This window comes from Coregonus clupeaformis, chromosome 2 (assembly GCF_020615455.1).
Source record: "Coregonus clupeaformis isolate EN_2021a chromosome 2, ASM2061545v1, whole genome shotgun sequence".
In the NCBI taxonomy this organism is placed as follows: Eukaryota; Metazoa; Chordata; class Actinopteri; order Salmoniformes; family Salmonidae; genus Coregonus; species Coregonus clupeaformis.
Window position 1 is genome coordinate 30547129 of NC_059193.1, and position 21504 is coordinate 30568632.

General features: G+C 40.3%; 1 protein-coding gene across 2 annotated transcripts in view; it reads left to right on the forward strand.

The window, feature by feature from the left end:
- Positions 1-21504, forward strand: part of LOC121534468 (leucine-rich repeat and immunoglobulin-like domain-containing nogo receptor-interacting protein 2) — a 409153-nt gene that overhangs the window by 56069 nt on the left and 331580 nt on the right. For both annotated transcript variants that reach the window (XM_041841072.1, XM_041841064.1), the window contains exon 2: positions 8542-8619. The gene's annotated coding sequence lies outside the window, so the exon portion shown is untranslated. The remainder of the gene's footprint in view (positions 1-8541; positions 8620-21504) is intronic.

The window sequence follows — 21504 nt, forward strand, 5'->3', positions numbered from 1 at the left end:
CCCTCTGGCATAGCTCAAAGTCTTTGAGGAATGCAAGCCACTCCCATCTATCTTTCATCTCTCTCTCTCTCTCTCTCTCTCTCTCTCTCTCTCTCTCTCTCTCTCTCTCTCTCTCTCTCTCTCTCTCTCTCTCTATCCAATAAACATACAAAGACGTAAAAATATATACACTGTATATACAGTACCTGTCAAAAGGTTGGACACACCTACTCATTCAAAGGTTTTTCTTTATTTTTACTATTTTCTACATTGTAGAATAATAGTGAAGACATCAAAACTATGAAATAACACATATGGAATCATGTAGTAACAAAAAAAGTGTTACAAAAAAATCTAAATACATTTTATATTTGAGATTATTCAAAGTAGCCACCCTTTGCCTTGATGACAGCTTTGCACACTCTTGGCATTCTCTCAACCAGCTTCATGAGGTAATCACCTGGAATGCATTTCAACTAACAGGTGTGTCTTCTTAAAAGTTAGTTTGTGGAATTAATTTAATTATTAATGTGTTTGAGACAATCAGGTGTGTTGTGACAAGGTAGGGGTTGTATACAGAAGATAGCCTTACTTGGTAGAAGACCAAGTCCATATTTTGCAATTATGTTAGCACAGATGAAAACTGTTCTGCTGATTAAAGAATAAATAAAACGGTCCTTCTTGAGACTAGTTGAGTTTCTGGAGCATCAGCAATTGTGGGTTCGATTACAGAATCAAAATGGCCAGAAACAAATAACTTTCTTCTGAAACTCGTCAGTCTATTCTTGTTCTGAGAAATGAAGGCTATTCCATTCGAGAAATTGCCAAGAAACTGAAGATCTCGTACAACGCAGTGTACGAGATCTTCACAGAACAGCGCAAACTGGCTCTAACCAGAATAGAAAGAGGAGTGGGAGGCCCCGGTGCACAACTGAGCAAGAGGACAAATACATTCGAGTGTCTAGTTTGAGAAACAGACACCTCACAGGTCCTCAACTGGCAGCTTCATTAAATAGTACCTGCAAAACACCATTCTCAATGTCAACAGTGAAGAGGCGACTCCGGGATGCTGACTTTCTAGGCAGAGTAACAAAGAAAAAGCCATATCTCAGACTGGCCAATAAAAATAAAATATTAAGATGGGCAAAAGAACACAGACACTGGACAGAGGAAGATTGGAAAAAAAGTGTTATGGACAGACAAATCGAAGTTTGAGTTGTTCGGATCACAAAGAAGAACATTTGTGAGACACAGACCAAATTAAAAGATGCTGGAGGAGTGCTTGATGCCATCTGTCAAGCATGGTGGAGGCAATGTGTGATGGTCTGGGGGTGCTTTGGTGGTGGTTAAGTGGGAGATTTGTACAGGGTAAAAGGGATCTTGAAGAAGCAAGGCTATCACTCCATGTTTCAACGCCATGCCATTCCCTGTGGACGGCGCTTGATTGGAGCCAATTTCCTCCTACAACAGGACAATGAACCAAAGCACAGCTCCAAACTATGCAATAACTATTTAGGGAAGATGCAGTCAGCTGGTATTCTGTCTATAATGGAGTGGCCAGCACAGTCACCGGATCTCAACCCTATTGAGCTGTTGTGGGAGCAGCATGACCGTATGGTACGTAGGAAGTGCCCATCAAGCCAATCCAACTTGTGAGAAGTGCTTCAGGATGCATGGGGTGAAATCTCTTCAGATTACCTCAACAAATTGACAACTACATTGCCAAAGGTCTGCAAGGCTGTAATTGCTGCAAATTGAGGGTTCTTAGACGAAAGCAAAGTTTGAAGGACACAATTATTATTTCTATAAAAAATCATTATTTCTAACCTTGTTAATGGCTACATTTCCTATGCATTTTGCTATATTTCCTATTCAAACTAATTTCATGTATGTTTTCATGGAAAACAAGGACATTTCTAAACTTTTGAACGGTAGTGTACATTCAAAACTACAAAACAGAAAATTGCACAAAACAATGCAATGCTTCTATATCGACCAGTATGGCTGAATCTGTGGAACAAGAATGCACAATCACATTCACACAGTAAAACGATTAATTTGAGAGAATGAGCAAAACACAACGTGATTTGGTGAGTGAGAGAGCAACACAAAGAGAGAACAAGGGAGTGAAATACAGAAAATACTGGGGGGAGTGGATGGAGGAGGGAGGTATGGTATGCAGTGCCAGAAACGGCAAAGCACTGCAAAGCTCCAGGACCATGGCGACTATGCAGGGGACCATAGCAGAGAGAGAGAGTGGCTGAATGAAAAATCTGTATAGTGTGAGTTAAAAGATGGTGCCTTTGGGTGCGAGAAAACACACTGGGAGACTAGCAAGCTGATTAGCACGCTTGGGGAAAGCCCTTTTAGGGGTGAAATGCAAGAAAAAAAGACTCTTACATACTTTATCACAGAGTTAAGCCTGTGTATTTTCATTGAGCAATCCTTTTCATTTGACCCCAACTTCAAGTGTTGTATTGGGTGGCCTAGGATGGTCTAGCGCAGGGGTTCCCAAACTTTCCGGACCACAGTTATTTCAGCACACTCTCATCTATCTTTCATCTCTCTCTCTCTCTCTCTCTCTCTCTCTCTCTCTCTCTCTCTCTCTCTCTCTCTCTCTCTCTCTCTCTCTCTCTCTCTATCCAATAAACATACAAAGACGTAAAAATATATACACTGTATATACAGTACCTGTCAAAAGTTTGGACACACCTACTCATTCAAAGGTTTTTCTTTATTTTTACTGTTTTCTACATTGTAGAATAATAGTGAAGACATCAAAACTATGAAATAACACATATGGAATCATGTAGTAATAAAAAAAGTGTTTGAGATTCTTCAAAGTAGCCACCATTTGCCTTGATGACAGCTTGCACACTCTTGGCATTCTCTCAACCAGCTTCATGAGGTAATCACCTGGAATGCATTTCAACTAACAGGTGTGCCTTCTTAAAAGTTAGTTTGTGGAATTTATTTCATTCTTAATGCATTTGAGCCAATCAGGTGTGTTGTGACAAGGTAGGGGTGGTATACAGAAGATAGCCTTACTTGGTAGAAGACCAAGTTCATATTATGGCAAGAACAGCTCCAATAAGCAAAGATAAACAACAGTCCATCATTACTTTAAGACATGAAGGTCAGTCAATCCGGAAAATTTCAAGAACTTAAAAAACATTTAACCAGCATGGCTGCCACAGCATTCTGCAGCAATACGCCATCCCATCTGGTTTGGGCTTAGTGGGACTATCATTTGTTTTTCAACAGGAAAATGACCCAACACACCTCCAGGCTGGGTAAGGGCTTTTTGACCAAGAAGGAGAGGATGGACTGCTGCATCAGATGACCTGGCCTCCACAATCACCAGACCTCAACCCAATTGAGATGGTTTGGGATTAATTGGACTGCAGAGTGAAGGAAAAGCAGCCAACAAGTGCTCAGCATATGTGGGAACTCCTTCAAGACTGTTGGAAAGGCATTCCAGGTGATGCTGGTTGAGAGAATGCCAAGAGTGTGCAAAGCTGTCATCAAGGCAAAGGGTGGCTACTTTGAAGAATCTCAAATATAAAATATATTTTGATTTGTTTAACACTTTTTTGGTTAATACATCACTCCATATGTGTTATTTCATAGTTTTGATGTATTCACTATTATTCTGCAATGTAGAAAATAGTAAAAATAAAGAAAAAAGTTGAATGAGTAGGTCTGTCCAAACTTTTGACTGGTACTGTATAAAATAAATGTTGTATTGGGCTATGCTCTTTATTTGGCTGAAATTCTATTTTGATGGTATCCAAATCAACAGAGTACAGCAAGTATGGAAACAGTCAATTGACAGATACTTTTATTCAGATTCAGTATTTGGCCCAGGTGGGAATCAATGCAGCAACCCTGGTGTTACAAGCGCCACAGTCCAGCCATCTGAGCCCCCTGAACCACCAACCTCCTCCTCACCCATATGAAATCCTCACAATCAGGGCCACCACCAGGGGAAGACTGGGGCGACCTCTCTCCACTGATGACAATCTCAGTCTGGCTGCTTGCTGTGTGTGGGGTGTGCGTGTATGTGTGTGTGTGGTTTGATTCATGTTAGACTAGAAAGTAATGCTGACCTTGGTTTACCTCTCAAGAATCCATCCTGGCCTGGCCGGCTACCCCCAACCATTACAGACTTCCACTTCCCCTCATCCATCCATCCCTTCCTCCCCCTATCTATCCCTCTCTCTTGGGGTTGAGAGTGGGCCAGACTGAGCCAGCAGCTCTGGTATAGAAGTCAGGTAGCTTTTGTGTCCCTCCACCTGTGCCAAGCCACACCAGTCTGCAGGCTTTAACCTCTGCAGGCTACCTTTTAAAGGCGTAGGGATACACTAGCAAAAACTAGATCCAGTCATTAAAAGGCTTGTGCCAGAAAGCCTCTGCTCTATTTGACTTTCCCTGTCATACGGATTTCTGCTGGCTCATAACTTTCCGGGCAACAGTGAAAGCAAGCTCATTTTAATGCTGTGACTGTCAAAAAGATTCCCCGTTTTATATTTTCAGTGAGAGGTTATTGTGCTTTTCCCTTCATTTCAGATGCAACATGGTAAAACATAAGAGACATGCTGATGTCGGGGTGGGAAATGTAAAGAGTACAAAGCTGCAACGTGCAATACAAAAAGAGGAGATCAATTGCGATATCACTGTCAGATATTCAAAACAAGTTACCATTAATGAGAGTACAGTGTTCCACGACTTTGCCACCATAATAACATTTGCTGTGGAGGAAATGACAAGGTAACATCTACAGTTGCTAGATGCAGGAGAATTACCAGTAGAGAATATATTCTAGCTGGTTTCCATGACACAGATTAAGCCCATATGCCTGGACTAAAACACATTTTCAATGGAGGTATTCCCTAGGCATGCTTTTTAATCCACGATTAGGCATAATATGGGTCAGGGAAACCGGTCTAAGATATGAAAGTGAACATAATTTTTGACAAAAAATGCCTATTAGGTCTATGGGGGTAACTTGAAATCACATTGTAAAAATCTCCATTCAGCACAATGATAGTGTGTGTAACCCAGGTTTGTAGCACTGGGGGAGTGCTACCTCACTTTTTTAAAGTTAAGAATACATAGAAAATGTTTCTGATAAATTATAAATAAATTATATTGAATTACCACAACAATTCCATGAAAAACGATAGAATGACAAACCAAGTAAATATGTAGGCTACAGCAGCCTAGAGGTAGGCAAATTGTGTTTTTTTCCCCTGTTGTCTCTCTGGCGGTGGATAGAATGATGAAGAACTGTAGGCTACATGTGTGCACATGGATTGACAACTTTGAAAAAAATCTAAATTCACTGTGTCTGCCTTGACGTTCATAAAACTCTACCAACCCCCTTTTGTGCAGTGGAACCCAGAACAATATGTGACCACTTGTTTACCGTGACACACGTTCTGCCGAGGACACCCAAACCAGAGTGGCCACCACAAAGCCCAAAAGCCTGACCCGCTCTGGAAGTTGCTATAGCCCTGCTTGGGATATTTAGGCTATATTGGCTATTGGCTGAGACACAGGGCTTGTTGTAGCGTGGTATGCAGGGCAACCTTTGTGGTTGTCCATCATCATTTCTATGATATGTTACGAATTACAATTTGTATTATATGTTATGAATTTGCAAAACATACAGTATGTTTTGAAGTTGCAATATGTACAATATGGTATGAATTTGCAAAACGAACAACATTTTGCAAATTTGCAAAAACATATTATACTGTATGTTATGAATTCTAGCTAGGTTGCTAGCTTGCTAACATTAGCATAACATAACATAACATAACATATCATACTTTTTGAGTATCCTGGATTTACATTTACTATGTTATGTTTAGTCTATGAGACCAGGCTGGTCAGGGTGGGAAATTGAAAATGTGATTTGGGCAAAGTTATAACATATAATAATGCATTTAGGTTATCATTTATTGAGATGCATGAATACACCACACCAAAAGCTTGATTTTGTGGCTGTTTTAAAACACATTTCCTGCAATTTTACTTTATGATTTATGTTCACTACTTGGTCAATTGATTTGATGATTAAATCTATGCAAATAATTTATATGAATTGATAGTTCACCACTCTGTTTTATTTTATTCAGTAATAGGGTATATTGTAACCATGTGTTCAAGCTAATCAAATCTATGTTTATTTAGTACTCTCCTTTAAGAACCATAAATGGCGCTGCAATGGTGTAAAATAACATTCCATAAGACCTGCTGCCTACGCCAAATAGTTCTACTCATCACTTATTATAATATTTACAAACAGAAAATGATCCGTTCTCACAATGGTGCTTGTTCAGTAAAGTTAGATCAAAGCTGAATTAATGTCAATTAATTTGTATTTTACATAACAGAACCAAATATAATAACATAGCATAGTAGGCCTATAATGTTACTGTTACACCAAAAACACCTCCTCATTTCTAATGAGATTTTAGGATGGTTAGCTGAAACTGAATAGTCCCCAAAAAAATCTCATGCACCAAAACTCAACAGAGCCACTAGGCAGGATATACAGTGCATTCGGAAAGTATTCAGACCCCTTCCCTTTTCCCACATTTTGTTACGTTACAGCCTTCTTCTAAAATTGATTAAATAAACAATTTTCCTCATCAATCTACACAAAATACCCCATAATGACAAAGCTAAAACAGGTTTTTAGACATTTTTGCAAATGTAGTATTCAGACCCTTTGATATGAGATATGAGCTCAGGTGCATCCTGTTTCCATTGATCATCGTTGAGATGTTTCTACAGGTTGATTGGAGTCCACCTGTGGTAAATTCAATTGATTGGACATGATTTGGAAAGGCACACAACTGTCTATATAAGGTCCCACAGTTGACAGTGCATGTCAGAGCAAAAACCAAGCCATGAGGTCGAAGGAATTGTCTGTAGAGCTCCGAGACAGGATAGTGTAGAAGCACAGATCTGGGGAAGGGTACCAAAACATTTCTGCAGCATTGAAGGTCCCCAAGAACACGGTGGCCTCTATCATTCTTAAATTAAAGAAGTTTGGAACCACCAAGACTCTTCAAAGATCTGGCCGCCCAGCCAAACTGAGCAATCGGGAGAGGAGGGCCTTGGTCAGGGAGGTGACCAAGAACCCGATGGTCACGCTGACAGAGCTTCAGAGCTCCTCTGTGGAGATGGGAGAACATTCCAGAAGGACAACCATCTCTGCAGCACTCAACCAATCAGGCCTTTACGGTAGAGTGGCCAGACGGAAGCCACTCCACAGTAAAATGCACATGACAGCCTGCTTGGAGTTTGCCAAAAGGCACCTAAAGAACTCTCAGACCATGAGAAACAAGATTCTCTGGTCTGATGAAACCAAGATTGAAGTCTTTGGCCTGAATGCCAAGCGTCACGTCTGGAGGAAACCTGGCACCATCCCTACGGTGAAGCATGGTGGTGGCAGCATCATGTTGTGGGGATGTTTTTTAATTGCAGGGACTGGGAGACTAGTCAGGATCGAGGGAAAGATGAACGGAGCAAAGTACAGAGAGATCCTTGATGAAAACCTGCTCCAGAGCGCTCAGGACCTCAGACTGGGGTGAAGGTTCACCTTCCAACAGGACAATGACCCTAAGCACACAGCCAAGACAACACAGGAGTGGCTTCGGGACAAGTCTCTGAATGTCCTTGTGTAGCCCAGCCAGAGCCCGAACTTGAACCCGATCAAACATCTCTGGAGAGACCTGAAAATAGCTGTCCAGGAATGCTCCCCATCCAACCTGACAGAGTTTGAGAGGATCTGCAGAGAAGAATGGGAGAAACTTCCCAAATACAGGTGTGCCAAGCTTGTAGCATCATACCCAAGAAGACTCGAGGCTGTAATCGCAGCGAAAGGTGCTTGAACAAAGGACTGAGTAAAGGGTCTGAATACTTATGTAAATGTGATGCTTTTTGAAGCAATGTCTTAAAACCTGTTTTTGCTTTGTCATTATGGGGTATTGTGTGTAGATTGATTAGGGGAAAAAAACTAATTAATCAATTTTAGTATAAGTCTGTCACGTAACAACTAAAAAGTCAAGGGGTCTGAATACTTTCCGAATGCGCTGTATGCTGCTCTAATTTGCTCACGAAATAGTAATTCAAGAAGATCGATCAAAATGCAAAGCCTATTCCCATGAATCTGATTGCGATCAATCAATTGATTGGCATGCAGATGCAGTTTCACCTGTAAAACGTGAATAATGATCATTCCCATTGACAGTGATGATGGCCTATTTTTGTATTAGGTATACCTCATTTGGTGTTTGAGGGTATTAAAAATATAACATTTTCTTGAGACTATGTGTGGGCATTGGCAGATGTAGCAATTGGAGGATGCACTTGATCCGTATGGCTTTCGAGAGAAGTCACTAGATAGTGGCTGAACCCTGTTGCTCTTGGATGACTTAGTGTCCAGAGGGCTGACAGGCTAAATCTCTGTGAAGCTCTACGTCCAAAATCTTAACCATTAACGATATCCTGATGCTAACTCTGCCCCTCTCTCTCTCTGCCTTTCAGACTGACTGTTCCATGGCCCCTCATCTTCTCTCATCTTCGCCGGAAACAAACCATGTCATCTGCACATGTTTTGATATGGTAAGTTGCTCCATTATGTCACTGTAATGCAGGCCTAGATTCGCCCTGAAGGGCTAAAGCGTCAAAATTCATTGTAGGATGACTTATTACATATTTTTATAGCCACATGTTTGCCCTGATTATTCATCCTTAGCTTCATGGCCCCACAAAAAAATAGAAAAGTTCATCATAGACGCTGTACATTACTTGGTAGCACCGATTTAAGGGGGAGGACACGGGATATAGTCAAAGTTGATTAAAAGCAACTTCAATCAGTTTTGGAACTGTGACATGGCGGAAAGTAGCTCTGCCTTCCCTGTTTGAGCTCAGTCTGGATCAGTCTGTCTGATCTGGGCTTGGTATTTCTACACAGATGCATCACACAGGAAGAAAAGGGAAAAGCAGTGGGTGGATTTTCAAAATATGTGTGTGTGTGTGTGTTCTTCACAGATTCAAATACTAATATATCCATGCCAACAGTCGGAGCTCTTAAAAAAATAACACAGCCTTGACATCCACATGTCAAATTCGCAAGAGATCAGATGAAAACAAATGAAACCTTAAGAGAGTGAAATGCAATGTAGAGCCTGCAATGCAATGAAATTGAGAGACTGAACTACAATGCAGAGACTGAAATGCAATGCATTTGATGTACTGAAATGCAATGTGTCTCTTTAAAGCTATCAAGCTCTATCTATCTGGTGATGCAGATGCATAGACCCGAGGGACCGAAGGTTATCTATTTGTATACAACATCCACAATAAAGCACAAACGCAATGGCACGCATGTCATGTTTGTTACCATATATAGCCATTGGCAATTTTCATTTTCATGATTTGAAAGAAGAGGTCATCAACATAAAGGTTTCAAATGTTATTCATATGATTATCACTGACAGTTTTAGCATGACTATGTTTTCAATGTCAATTGTCAGTATAAATTATTTGATTGTAGCAATACCGGGTTACGTCAGTGACACAAATAATATCAGATATGATCAGTGTTTCCCGGGAAAATAGCACACAGTGGATTTGTCGTTCTACAGCAGTACTCTTAAAACTGAGGTAGAAAAAATCATTGCTGGAGGGCTTAAGCATCAGGACACAGGGGTGGCTCAAATCCTCCTGTTATGTGCAACAAGATAACAGCTGACCAGAGGCCTGTGCCAATCAGGGTGCCCAATCCCACCCATTCTATGTTCCCACATTGTAATGGGAATGGTAGGACATTGCATATTGGAACAGAGATACTGGCACAGCACACAGACAATTATTTCTGTAGCCAGAGCTAACGTCTTTTTTTTCTCTGTTTATATTGGTCTCAAAGAGTAAGAAAGGCGCTGATTATACAATAATAATATTGTGTTTTCTTTACACGGATGACTGCAGTATGCAGGTTTTTTTTTTACAATTGGCAACTAAACCTGGAATGATAAACCAGTTGGAGCTCTGAAGCACTATTTTAATTGTATTGCTATACCTACTTATAAAAAAGGAAAAATAACTCTGCAAAGAGAGTTTGTCACAAAACTGAATGCCCTGAATCACTGTTACAGGCTCAATGCTATAAATCAATCGATGACAGTAAAAATGACGCAACAGTAATTCTTGTCTTTCAAGAACGTCCATTCAGACAAATAAAATGCCAAGGTCTTACAGAGGCTGAGTTTACTTATTTCCTGTGTTGTTTTCAAGGTATTTGTAGTCATATAAAGTTTGCTTTCTGAAATACAAATGGATGTGCCCTGTAAAAGATTAATGAAGCCGTCTCTGACTAAAATTGGAGCATGGGTCCGTTTTGATGAAGGCAATGGCAAAAAAAAAAATTGAGAGGAAAACCCAATGTCTCCTTTGATAAAATTCTACAACAACAATCCACTCTGTTGTTTGAAATATAACAGTGTCTGGTTTGCTTTGGGGGAACAACTATATTAAGACAACCACAATACTCCATGATGGACTGAAATTACCCTTAGCATGACCATTTAGCTATAGATACATTTCCAGACAACATTCCCATTGAATGTGTACTATACCTGCATATCCTAAACACTACTACAGATATTTATCTGCCACGGTAAGCTGCTAATCACATATTTGTACGTCTTCCTTCATCACCCATTGTTATTTTAGAGCTTTCACTCATCTTTTTTATTTTGTGAGGGAATGTGGTGAGGCGACAGCAACACTATTGTAAATCAACAGCCAAACTCCTGTTTGAAACCAAGATAAAGCCTTTGAGGAGACCGTTGAATATGGCAATGATCTCAAAAGGATGGGCGGCTCTACCGCAGCTCAACCTCAACATTACAGCAAATGCTGCAGGGAAATCTCCCCCATAATGCCCCTCTCTAGCATCGTCCTCTTGTGGAGATGGAAGTCTTGAAGCTCTGGTAAAAAAGAAAAGCTTCTTGCTAACTTAGAAGACCCTGAAAACGTTGACAGTTTTGTCTGAGCCCCTCTGAATCGAATAAGCGACTCATGTTCATCTTACGTCAGATAAAAGCAGCAAATTACAGCTCACACTATATACCAATGAAATTTTATGCTTTTTTACATGTTGCATAGCAATACTCAATGGGGTATTATTATATTACAGTCAGACAGCTTTGCCTATTATTAAAATATGGTTATTAGAATGTCATAATGGTGGCACTCTGCTGTAGATAGTAATTTATATTACTTTATACCTGAGTCTATTTACATGCAATATTACAGGAAATGCACATCTCCTGCCATCACAAGAAAGAAAACCATTGTTAATAATAATAATAATTTATTACATTTCTTTAGTACTTTTCATAGAATCTCAAAGTGCTTCAAGAGCAAAAGAACAAACAAGCAATATATAATGATAGGTCAAGTAATAGAGGCCAATTCTTTGAAAGCTGTTAATCCCACTTTTACAGTATGTTAATAAACAATGCTACTAAATCCACCGCCTTTGGATTGTTTGCTTTGGGCTTATCGGGCTACCTAGTGTTGCTAGTTTTTTGGTGGCATTGGTTATTTAATGTTTATTTGTTTCTCGGTGCAAATGAATGTCCACTGTCCACTATCAATTAATTAATCCTGACAATAGATTGTGGCGAGTCACTAATGACACCAAATATAGAAACTGTCAAACAACTATTGGATGTCAAGTCCTGTACTGTTTGAATAAAACATCTATTATAATTTAGACAATTAATATTGACTCAAGAGCAGGTCCATCTGGCTTGCCAAATTACATACAGGTGTAACTGGATTTATATTTTCTCTACCTATTTAACTCTACCCCCAAATGCAACATAAGAGCAGGCCTAAAGCTATTTTTTATTATTTTTTATTATATTTATCTCAGTATTATGGATCTCCTGATACTAAAACAGAGTGTTTCATATCACAGCACTCGTGTTTTTCATTGAAGATCTTAATTAGATATACAATGGTATCCAATAAAAAGTCAGGTATCTCAGTATAGTGCAGATCTCCAAACAGGACTCATATACCGTGTAACAGCTGTTGTCTGAATAGACATTGAAAACTATGTTAAACTCTTTAGCATTGGAAAAGTGACCCATTTGATTAAAATTAGTAGTCGGTACCATACTTCTTTCCACATGCACGTATGGCCCAACCAGGTAGTTCAATGGAGACAGATTTCATTGGGACTGAAGATAATGTGAAATGTGATTGTTGAATACAAAGGGCAGCACTTACAGTATGTTCCCACATGGTTCTGCTCAGTAGAATGTGGACTGGGGAAAAAAACGTATATTTGCATTAGGTGTGGACTCCAAAGCAATGAACAAATGATAAGGCTACAGGAGTAGTCTAGAGCCATTTGCTGCTTCTTATACCGAACACTATGTGCTAAATGTTCAATGCAGGATGCAGTAGGAGGAATAGGTCGCAAATGGAGCACTCTGGGGTCAACGAGTAGACGACAAATTCTTAGTGACAGTCGGAACATTTGAACCACACACAGACACACTAACACACACATTACATTTGATGTATTTAACATTTGTGTGACTGTCCTTGTCTATCTTTTTTTTTTTTTTTTGTGGGCCCCAGGAAGAGTAGCTGATGCTTCTGCAAAATCTAATGGGGATCCAAATAAACAAATAAACCACATTGTAGAAACAAAACAATAAAATAATCATGCACTGCGTGCATTGGAGGAAGAAAAATGCCCCATTTTCTTGCGAAAACACATTATGAATTCAGTATACCTCAGATTTAGCTAAAAACTCCTGACTGTTTCACCATAGATTTATCAGGCCACCGTTTTCTCCATCCAATTAGGGAACATTACCTGGAGCGGTGTGGGGGCCTTCTTCTACTACATTACAGAGCCCCCCCCCCCCCACTCTATCTCTCTGCAACACACGTGCACTAACACTACACCACCTGCATTCAGGAGACGGAGAAGGGAAAAACATGCTGTGTTGATCTCTGCCATTTTTCTAATTGGCCACTAATTACCCAGTCATAACCTAGTCTCCAATCAGTTCACCAGAAGGCATATTTTAGGGCAGTCATCATTCATGGAGTAACAGTATGTGGTTATCAATCATTAAAACATTGTTTTGCTAATCTTACACTAATGCTCATCAATCATGTATTCCCCCAAGAAAATAAAGTGCAGAAAATGAAGGTGAAGGGCATTGATTGGTCTCAAGGCCCATAGCCAAGGGTCTATCCATCTGTGTTTTCCTTCTCTTTTCTCCTCAACCCTAACGTCATCAGGCAACATATTAATCGTTAAATCATTTTGCCACTGACATGTTTGTCTCACTCTATCCTCTCCAATTTTCAAGATGATGCTTATCAAACAAAGCTTTTCCTCACCATTTCTGAAATTCTTTAGACTCATACTCAAAACTACAGTATACACATTGTAGCTGTAGTGCTTCCTTATGACTATGATGAGTCATTAAAAGCAGGAAGTTCAGACTGCTGTTTTTCCTCAACAACCTGAACTGTGACCGTTCCACATGTGCTGATCACAGCATAAATGTCTTACTGAAATTTAGCAGTCAATTCCACATATAGCCCAGCTAGTCAGGATCTGAGATAAAAACTGATTGAGCCTGAACTATCTTTGTCTTCATGAGAGTAGACCTATTATTTTCCTTTTGTGAATGACTGGCAATTTTAATAGCACAACTGTCTTTCTCTTTTACTGGATGTATAATTTTGACTCCTCCTGTGCTCGACTTCGACAGTCAGACAATGACTTTTCAAAGCGCTTGTAATTGAACAGGAGTTTTTTTTTTCCTCTCTCTCTTTTCCTTCTCTCTTAGGTGCTACAAGGAACAAAGTGACACGGTCCGCAATTTACACCCCTAGAGTCAATGTCCACGCCCCCACGGAAATCGAATTAGGATAATAAAAAATCAAAATTAGTCCCAATCAAAATTCGTCAGTTTAAGATAAAGATATCTGGATTTTTTTTTTGCATTGGATGCGTCTCAATCCACCACATCCGCAGATGTTGCACTTCCGCATCTGCGGTGAAAGGTGACAGCTAGAGTGGTGTTTGTCAGACCATGAGACATCCGAAAATCAGTATTTTCAAGTCGTCAGTAGCGTCCGAACGGTTTGGCCTACAAACTGTTATGACCCCATCTATGGACCACGTACATGTTGGTTGTTTTGGTCTAGGATGCCCACAGACCTCACAAGACTTGTCTGAATGTCCCCCGGTACCAGTTGAAAAAATGTATGGAAGTATACAGTACATGGGGTTAAATAAGGGGTTAAATACACCAACAACAAAAAATCCTGATGTTTCTAATATCTCTAATATATAGGACAGACACTTCAGAACAAACTTCCTTATATTTTCGGGAATCTGTTATTCATTGAATTTGTATGGGGTAATAGCAGGAAGTCCAAATAAACATTTTCATCAAAAATACAAATATTTGTTTTTTACTTCTAGGGGTCTTAAAATTCCTAATCATATAGCAAAATGATCCTTGGTATGACCTTCTTAATTGCCTTTGCTTATTGGCCAGTAAATAAAACAAAATGTCAGCCCCACCATTTTCTCACACTCTACACCCCAAAAAACGATTGTTGAAATACTGCAAATGTAGTCTTAGGTAAGGTCATTAGCATAATATCAGTTTGATCCAATGAGCCAGGTCTCTGCCATCTTTAACTGTTTAAGCCTTGGGGTATTCTTCCATTCCCTGCTAGTTTAATGAAATTAATTATTTGCCTAAGCAGTCGCCTCACCTAGTCTCCCGTTAGTGACTAACTTGCTGATTGAACTGTAATGCTTTATCAACCAGGTGTGTGCCTTAATTCCTTAATTACATGGCTCCCATAGACCCAAGGGCAAGATCCCCACCCTACCCACCTCTCCAGATGGGGAGGTGGTGTCATTTCTCTGTGTCCCTATCCTTCAGCTTCCCTAGGCTGAAGACTGTATTTGAAGGGGGTTCATTGTTCTATCCCGGTGTGTTATTGGTCCTGACTGGGCCAAATAAGCAGATGGGATCCTTCGTCGTCTGCTGACAATCATACGGCAGAATGCCGAAACACATTAAATAGGTGCAGATTACACTCCCTGATTCGAAATCATAAAGAGGGTCAATGAGGTTGGTTGTCATAGCAGCATGGCATCTCCAGTAGAGCATTCAAAAAATTAAGAAGTGAAAGAGAGGAGGTGAGGTGCTGCAGAGTGAGTGAGTTGTGTAACTTGGCCCCATCCATGATGTAACAAAAGCAGCTCCGTTCTTCGGCAAATGCTGATAAAGCCCAGGTCTATGGCTTGAGGAGGGACTTAAAGAGGCTGTTTCAAGAGGGCTGGGCTAATCAATATTGACAAGTGTTCCTCAAAGAGAATAGGAGTGGTTCATGTTTCAAAGTGATTAAATTGTCCATTCTACACGGCTACACTCTTCTCTGTTTGAAGAGAACCCTTTGACTAGAATGTCTCACTGAAGTCTCTCCTTCAAAAGATGAACTTGTGTTGTTGTCCCCGGCTGAATTTGTTATCTTCCCTCTGCCGTTGTCGTGCATCAAGATGAATAGTCCAGTGTAGAAGGTAGATGTTGTGATAATAAAACACTTATTTGATAAATGTTTTGCAAACAGTGCGATTTGTACTCAGGCTTTCAATAAAGTGTGAGACGTTAAATTTGACTTAGAGACAGGTTAATACTGCCAAGGGCGCAGGCAAAGTGCTAACAATAAGATTAAGACAGCCGGTCCTGAGTTCTAATCTGCAGGAAGAAAACAAGCTTTTCATCAAAGTGGATTTCCTGTTTTCCCAGTGCAAAGCGTCTCTATATCCTGGTAAAAGCTCCTCTACTATAGGAGGCAAAATAAATGAGAAACTCAAAGCCCCACTGTGCTATCAAGTTGGATAATAACAACAGGGTTCAGACACAGATGGGAGAGCTCTGACATAAAATGACAAAATTGCAGCCCTAAATGAGGTACCAATGTAATTGTTTACCCATTGAAGTTCTGGTAGCCCTCTTTTTTTTCCGGGAAAAGTCAGCTATTTAATGACAATATTTCAATGCCCTATAATCTCTTCCAAAGCATACACCAACCAGACTGATCACAGCTAACCATAAAGTCCCCACGTTACCTAGATAAAATAACAAAAATGTTGTTTCAGGGGCAATTGTTAGTCAGGTAGTCAGACAACACACCGCCAGGAGAAAATGTAATGGTATAAAGGGGGAAATGTATGGAGCATTGTATGTAACAATCAGAATGTAAAGGATCTCGAAATAACTGATGTTGAAGCCATCAGTATAGTGTTGCTACGGAGTAGAGCATTGGGAGCATCGAGTAGTTCATAAAATGGACAACATACACTTGTTTCATACCTGTTCCATTTTCCCATGTGAACTCAATGGCTTTGTTTGGTGTGCTCAGTCATTTCACAATACACCTTCCATCCTATCGAGTAGCCCAGATGTCCTAAAATGGACATCATACACCTGTTCCATTTCATACCTGTTCAATTCAATGTCTCTGCTTGGTGTGCTCCATCTCAACACACACGATCATCACTTCCCTGGCTGCATCCCACATCCCATTTGCTTTTTAAAGGAGCATAACTGCAGGGCTGAGGTGCTGCATGGGTGGATCTCCCGGAAAACTGACAGTCAGCAGCATGGTGCCATGGGTGGTACGCTGCTGCAAAGTGAACGTGAATACATTCAATGGGAAAAGATATGTATCACAGGGTATACTTTTTTCTTGTTTATCTCATGTCTGTCTCTCTCACTCTATACCTTCTCTTTATCCCCCACTCATTATATTCTCTCTCTCTCTCTCTCTCTCTCTCTCTCTCTCTCTCTCTCTCTCTCTCTCTCTCTCTCTCTCTCTCTCTCTCTCTCTCTCTCTCTCTCTCTCTCTCTCTCTCCCTCTTCTTTCTACCCTCTCCCCCTCTCACCCTCTCAGTTTCTATATCTTTACCTCCCCCTTCTCTCGCTCCCTCCTCCCACTACATTCTCTCTCCCTCCTTTCCCTCCCACCACCTCCTCTCATCTATCTCTCCTTTTCCCTCATCTCACCCTCCTATCTCTCCCCTTTCCCTCCTTCACCCTCACCCTATTTCTCTACCCGTCCCTCACTCTCCCCCTTCTCTCTCTTTTCCCTGCCTCCCCCTCCTCTCATCTCTATCTCTCCCTCCTTTCTCCCACCTCTGTCTGTCTGTTGACTCTCTCTCTCCCCTCCCTCCTTCACCCTCTCCCTCTCTCTCTCCCCTCTCCCCTTCCGTCACTATCATATTTTCCATTGACTGCAATGTATTGAGATAGACATCAACCCTGTGACACTCATCTTTTCCCATTGAATTCAATGTATTCACATAAACGTCAACCCTGTGACACTCATCTTTTCCCATTGAATGCAATCTATTGACATAAACGTAAACCCTGTGACACTCATCTTTTCCCATTGACTGCAATGTACTGAGAAAAACTTCAAACTGTGAGACAATTTTTTTCTCCATTGACTGCAATGTATTGAGAAAACATCAACCCTGTGACATTCATCTTTTCCCATTGACTGCAATGTACTGAGAAAAATGTCAGCTACTGTGACAGTTTATCTTTTTTTATTTTTTTTTATGTGCCAGGATGACGTTTCATGTTGATAATAGGCTGGAGAGGTGCATTTTCCACCTTGTTGTGATTCTTTTTGCAAGGGTTTATGTGTGGATGCTGTCCAATAAAAGGCAAATTGAATTTAGTTATTTCAGTAGTCTATACTTAAGTGTCAAATCACTTGAAAGGACAAAAGCAAATAGATGTTTGATTGCTAAAGGCTGTGAATTATGATGTATGATTGTTATGATAGCAATCCATTTACTGTGGTCTTTGGATGCTAGATCCTCTAGGCTCTGATGCCACGTTGTTTAATGTCACTTAGAAAGCTTGGAATAAATATTTTGCCTGTTGGGTCAAATGTGAACGCGGAGAGAGCAAAAGTCATTCATACATTTCCCTCAGCCGATAACAAAATGGAGACATAGACACTTGATGGCACCTTCTGAAAAATCAATCACCTAAGATATGGTTGCATCAGACGCAGAGAGAGTCGAGGATTGCAGGAAGGCTAATGTCACACACTGCAGCGTACTCCAGTTTTCTCATAATTGTGACAGTTCAATTGACCAAATATCAAGACTCGCATCAATTTATTTATCTGATTTAGTCGAGACTGAGCAGTTTAACCTTTGGATCCTAGCATTGTTATACTGCATCAATTCCAGTTACTGAGACACAAATACTCAATGGGAAATTGATAATTGTGACCCATCTGTCATGAGTAATCTATGAAACTTTTATCTTAGACTCATTCAACTATCTTTCTCTCTCTCTCTCTCTCTCTCTCTCTCTCTCTCTCTCTCTCTCTCTCTCTCTCTCTCTCTCTCTCTCTCTCTCTCTCTCTCTCTCTCTCTCTCTCTCTCTCTCTCTCTCTCTCTCTCTCTCTCTCTCTCTCTATTTCTCTCTCTCTCTCTCTCTCTCTCTCTCTATATATATACAGGGGGGAAAAAAGTATTTAGTCAGCCACCAATTGTGCAAGTTCTCCCACTTAAAAAGATGAGAGAGGCCTGTAATTTTCATCATAGGTACACGTCAACTATGACAGACAAAATGAGGGAAAAAAATCAAGAAAATCACATTGTAGGATTTTTAATGAATTTATTTGCAAATTATGGTGTAAAATAAGTATTTGGTCAATAACAAAAGTTTCTCAATACTTTGTTATATACCCTTTGTTGGCAATGACACAGGTCAAACATTTTCTGTAAGTCTTCACAAGGTTTTCACACACTGTTGCTGGTATTTTGGCCCATTCCTCCATGCAGATCTCCTCTAGAGCAGTGATGTTTTGGGGCTGTCACTGGGCAACACGGACTTTCAACTCCCTCCAAATATTTTCTATGGGGTTGAGATCTGGAGACTGGCTAGGCCACTCCAGGACCTTGAAATGCTTCTTACGAAGCCACTCCTTCATTGCCCGGGCGGTGTGTTTGGGATCATTGTCATGCTGAAAGACCCAGCCACGTTTCATCTTCAATGCCCTTGCTGATGGAAGGAGGTTTTCACTCAAAATCTCACGATACATGGCCCCATTCATTCTTTCCTTTACACGGATCAGTCGTCCTGGTCCCTTTGCAGAAAAAACGCCCCAAAGCATGATGTTTCCACCCCCACGCTTCACAGTAGGTATGGTGTTCTTTGGATGCAACTCAGCATTCTTTGTCCTCCAAACACGACGAGTTGAGTTTTTACCAAAAAGTTATATTTTGGTTTCATCTGACCATATGACATTCTCCCAATCCTCTTCTGGATCATCCAAATGCACTCTAGCAAACTTCAGACAGGCCTGGACATGTACTGCAGGATTTGAGTCCCTGGCGGCGTAGTATGTTACTGATGGTAGGCTTTGTTACTTTGGTCCCAGCTCTCTGCAGGTCATTCACTAGGTCCCCCCGTGTGGTTCTGGGATTTTTGCTCACCGTTCTTGTGATCATTTTGACCCCACGGGGTGAGATCTTGCGTGAAGCCCCAGATCGAGGGAGATTATCAGTGGTCTTGTATGTCTTCCATTTCCTAATAATTGCTCCCACAGTTGATTTCTTCAAACCAAGCTGCTTACCTATTGCAGATTCAGTCTTCCCAGCCTGGTGCAGGTCTACAATTTTGTTTCTGGTGTCCTTTGACAGCTCTTTGGTCTTGGCCATAGTGGAGTTTGGAGTGTGACTGTTTGAGGTTGTGGACAGGTGTATTTTATACTGATAACAAGTTCAAACAGGTGCCATTAATACAGGTAACGAGTGGAGGACAGAGGAGCCTCTTAAAGAAGAAGTTACAGGTCTGTGAGAGCCAAAAATCTTGCTTGTTTGTAGGTGACCAAATACTTATTTTCCACCATAATTTGCAAATAAATTCATTTAAAATCCTACAATGTGATTTTCTGGAGAAAAAAATTCTCAATTTGTCTGTCATAGTTGACGTGTACCTATGATGAAAATGACAGGCCTCTCTCATCTTTTTAAGTGGGAGAACTTGCACAATTGGTGGCTGACTAAATACTTTTTTTCCCCACTATATATATATATATATATATATATATATATATATATATATATATATATATATATATATATATATATATATATATATATATATATATTGTTTCTTGCCAGTCGATTTGTATTCGCTGTACACTTACATTTTTGTTGTTGCCAAGCCAATAAAGGGAATTTGACTGCGAGGGCTGCGCGCCTTGATGTTTGATTGACAGGGCAATGTTCCAGGAGAGATGCTGGGAAATGATCTGAATATTTAACATTATAAGAACTAATTCTACTCCTTGTGTACTCTCCACAATATCTCCAGCTGAGGACAGAGGGAATGGAAAAAAAATAGTGTTGAAAATGTAATTGTGTTGAATTCGCAGTTAATTGAAGATGATCTGAAATAATCTATTAACAATGCTGACAGTCCATCAAGTGGAGTTCTATTTGGTGAGGAGACTGGAAGTTAATTTAAATTACACTTGCAGAGTTGACTTGACTGAAGATTAACTGGAATTTCATCAAGTCCATCCATTCATTTGTTTGAGCACACCCTAAATTAGCTGCCGTCGCAATGACCTTGAATAAACATGGGTGAAATGACACATTTATGGAGCACATCTAAACCTAAACGTGTATTATCTGCATTATAGCGCTATATAGTATGTATAGGTATTGTTACATATTTTGGTAAAGTTGATCAGACATTTGATGCATAAATCTTGGTAATTCTAACGAGGAGATTAGACTTTGGTCTTGACTTCATGCTAATGTAATGTAATAGTCCTGTGTAGCTCAGTTGGTAGAGTATGGCGCTTGCAATGCCAGGGTTGTGGGTTTGATTCCCACGGGGGACCAGTATGAAAAAAATAAAATAATAATTATAATAATTATGCACTCACTGTAAATCGCTCTGGATAAGAGCATCTGCTAAATGACTAAAATGTAAAAATGTTTATTTTGGAATAGCTGAACCCCATGTATTGACTGAGCCCCATACACTGGGTGTTCAACACTGGAGGGAGAGATAGTTCATTCAATTAACTGTGGTGCATCGAGTACAGCACCTTAAATAAGATATATGGCCATCTCAGTCAGCTGTCTAACTCCTCAGTCCTTAGAAGCCATTTCTCTGTGTCTCATTTCCCACAGTATTGATGTATTTAAGTGAGCTGCCCAACAGCCTGAGGGGACTGGATGTTTTATAGATCGCTTGCAGGGTGTCGGAAGTCAAGACACACCCCACTAGTGGAACTCAAGCATTGGCCTTGATCCTAGCTACTCAATAAATAGTTCTGTCTCAACAGACTTTGTCATTTTTTGTGCGAAGAAGGACACTTTCGACATCTTCTTTC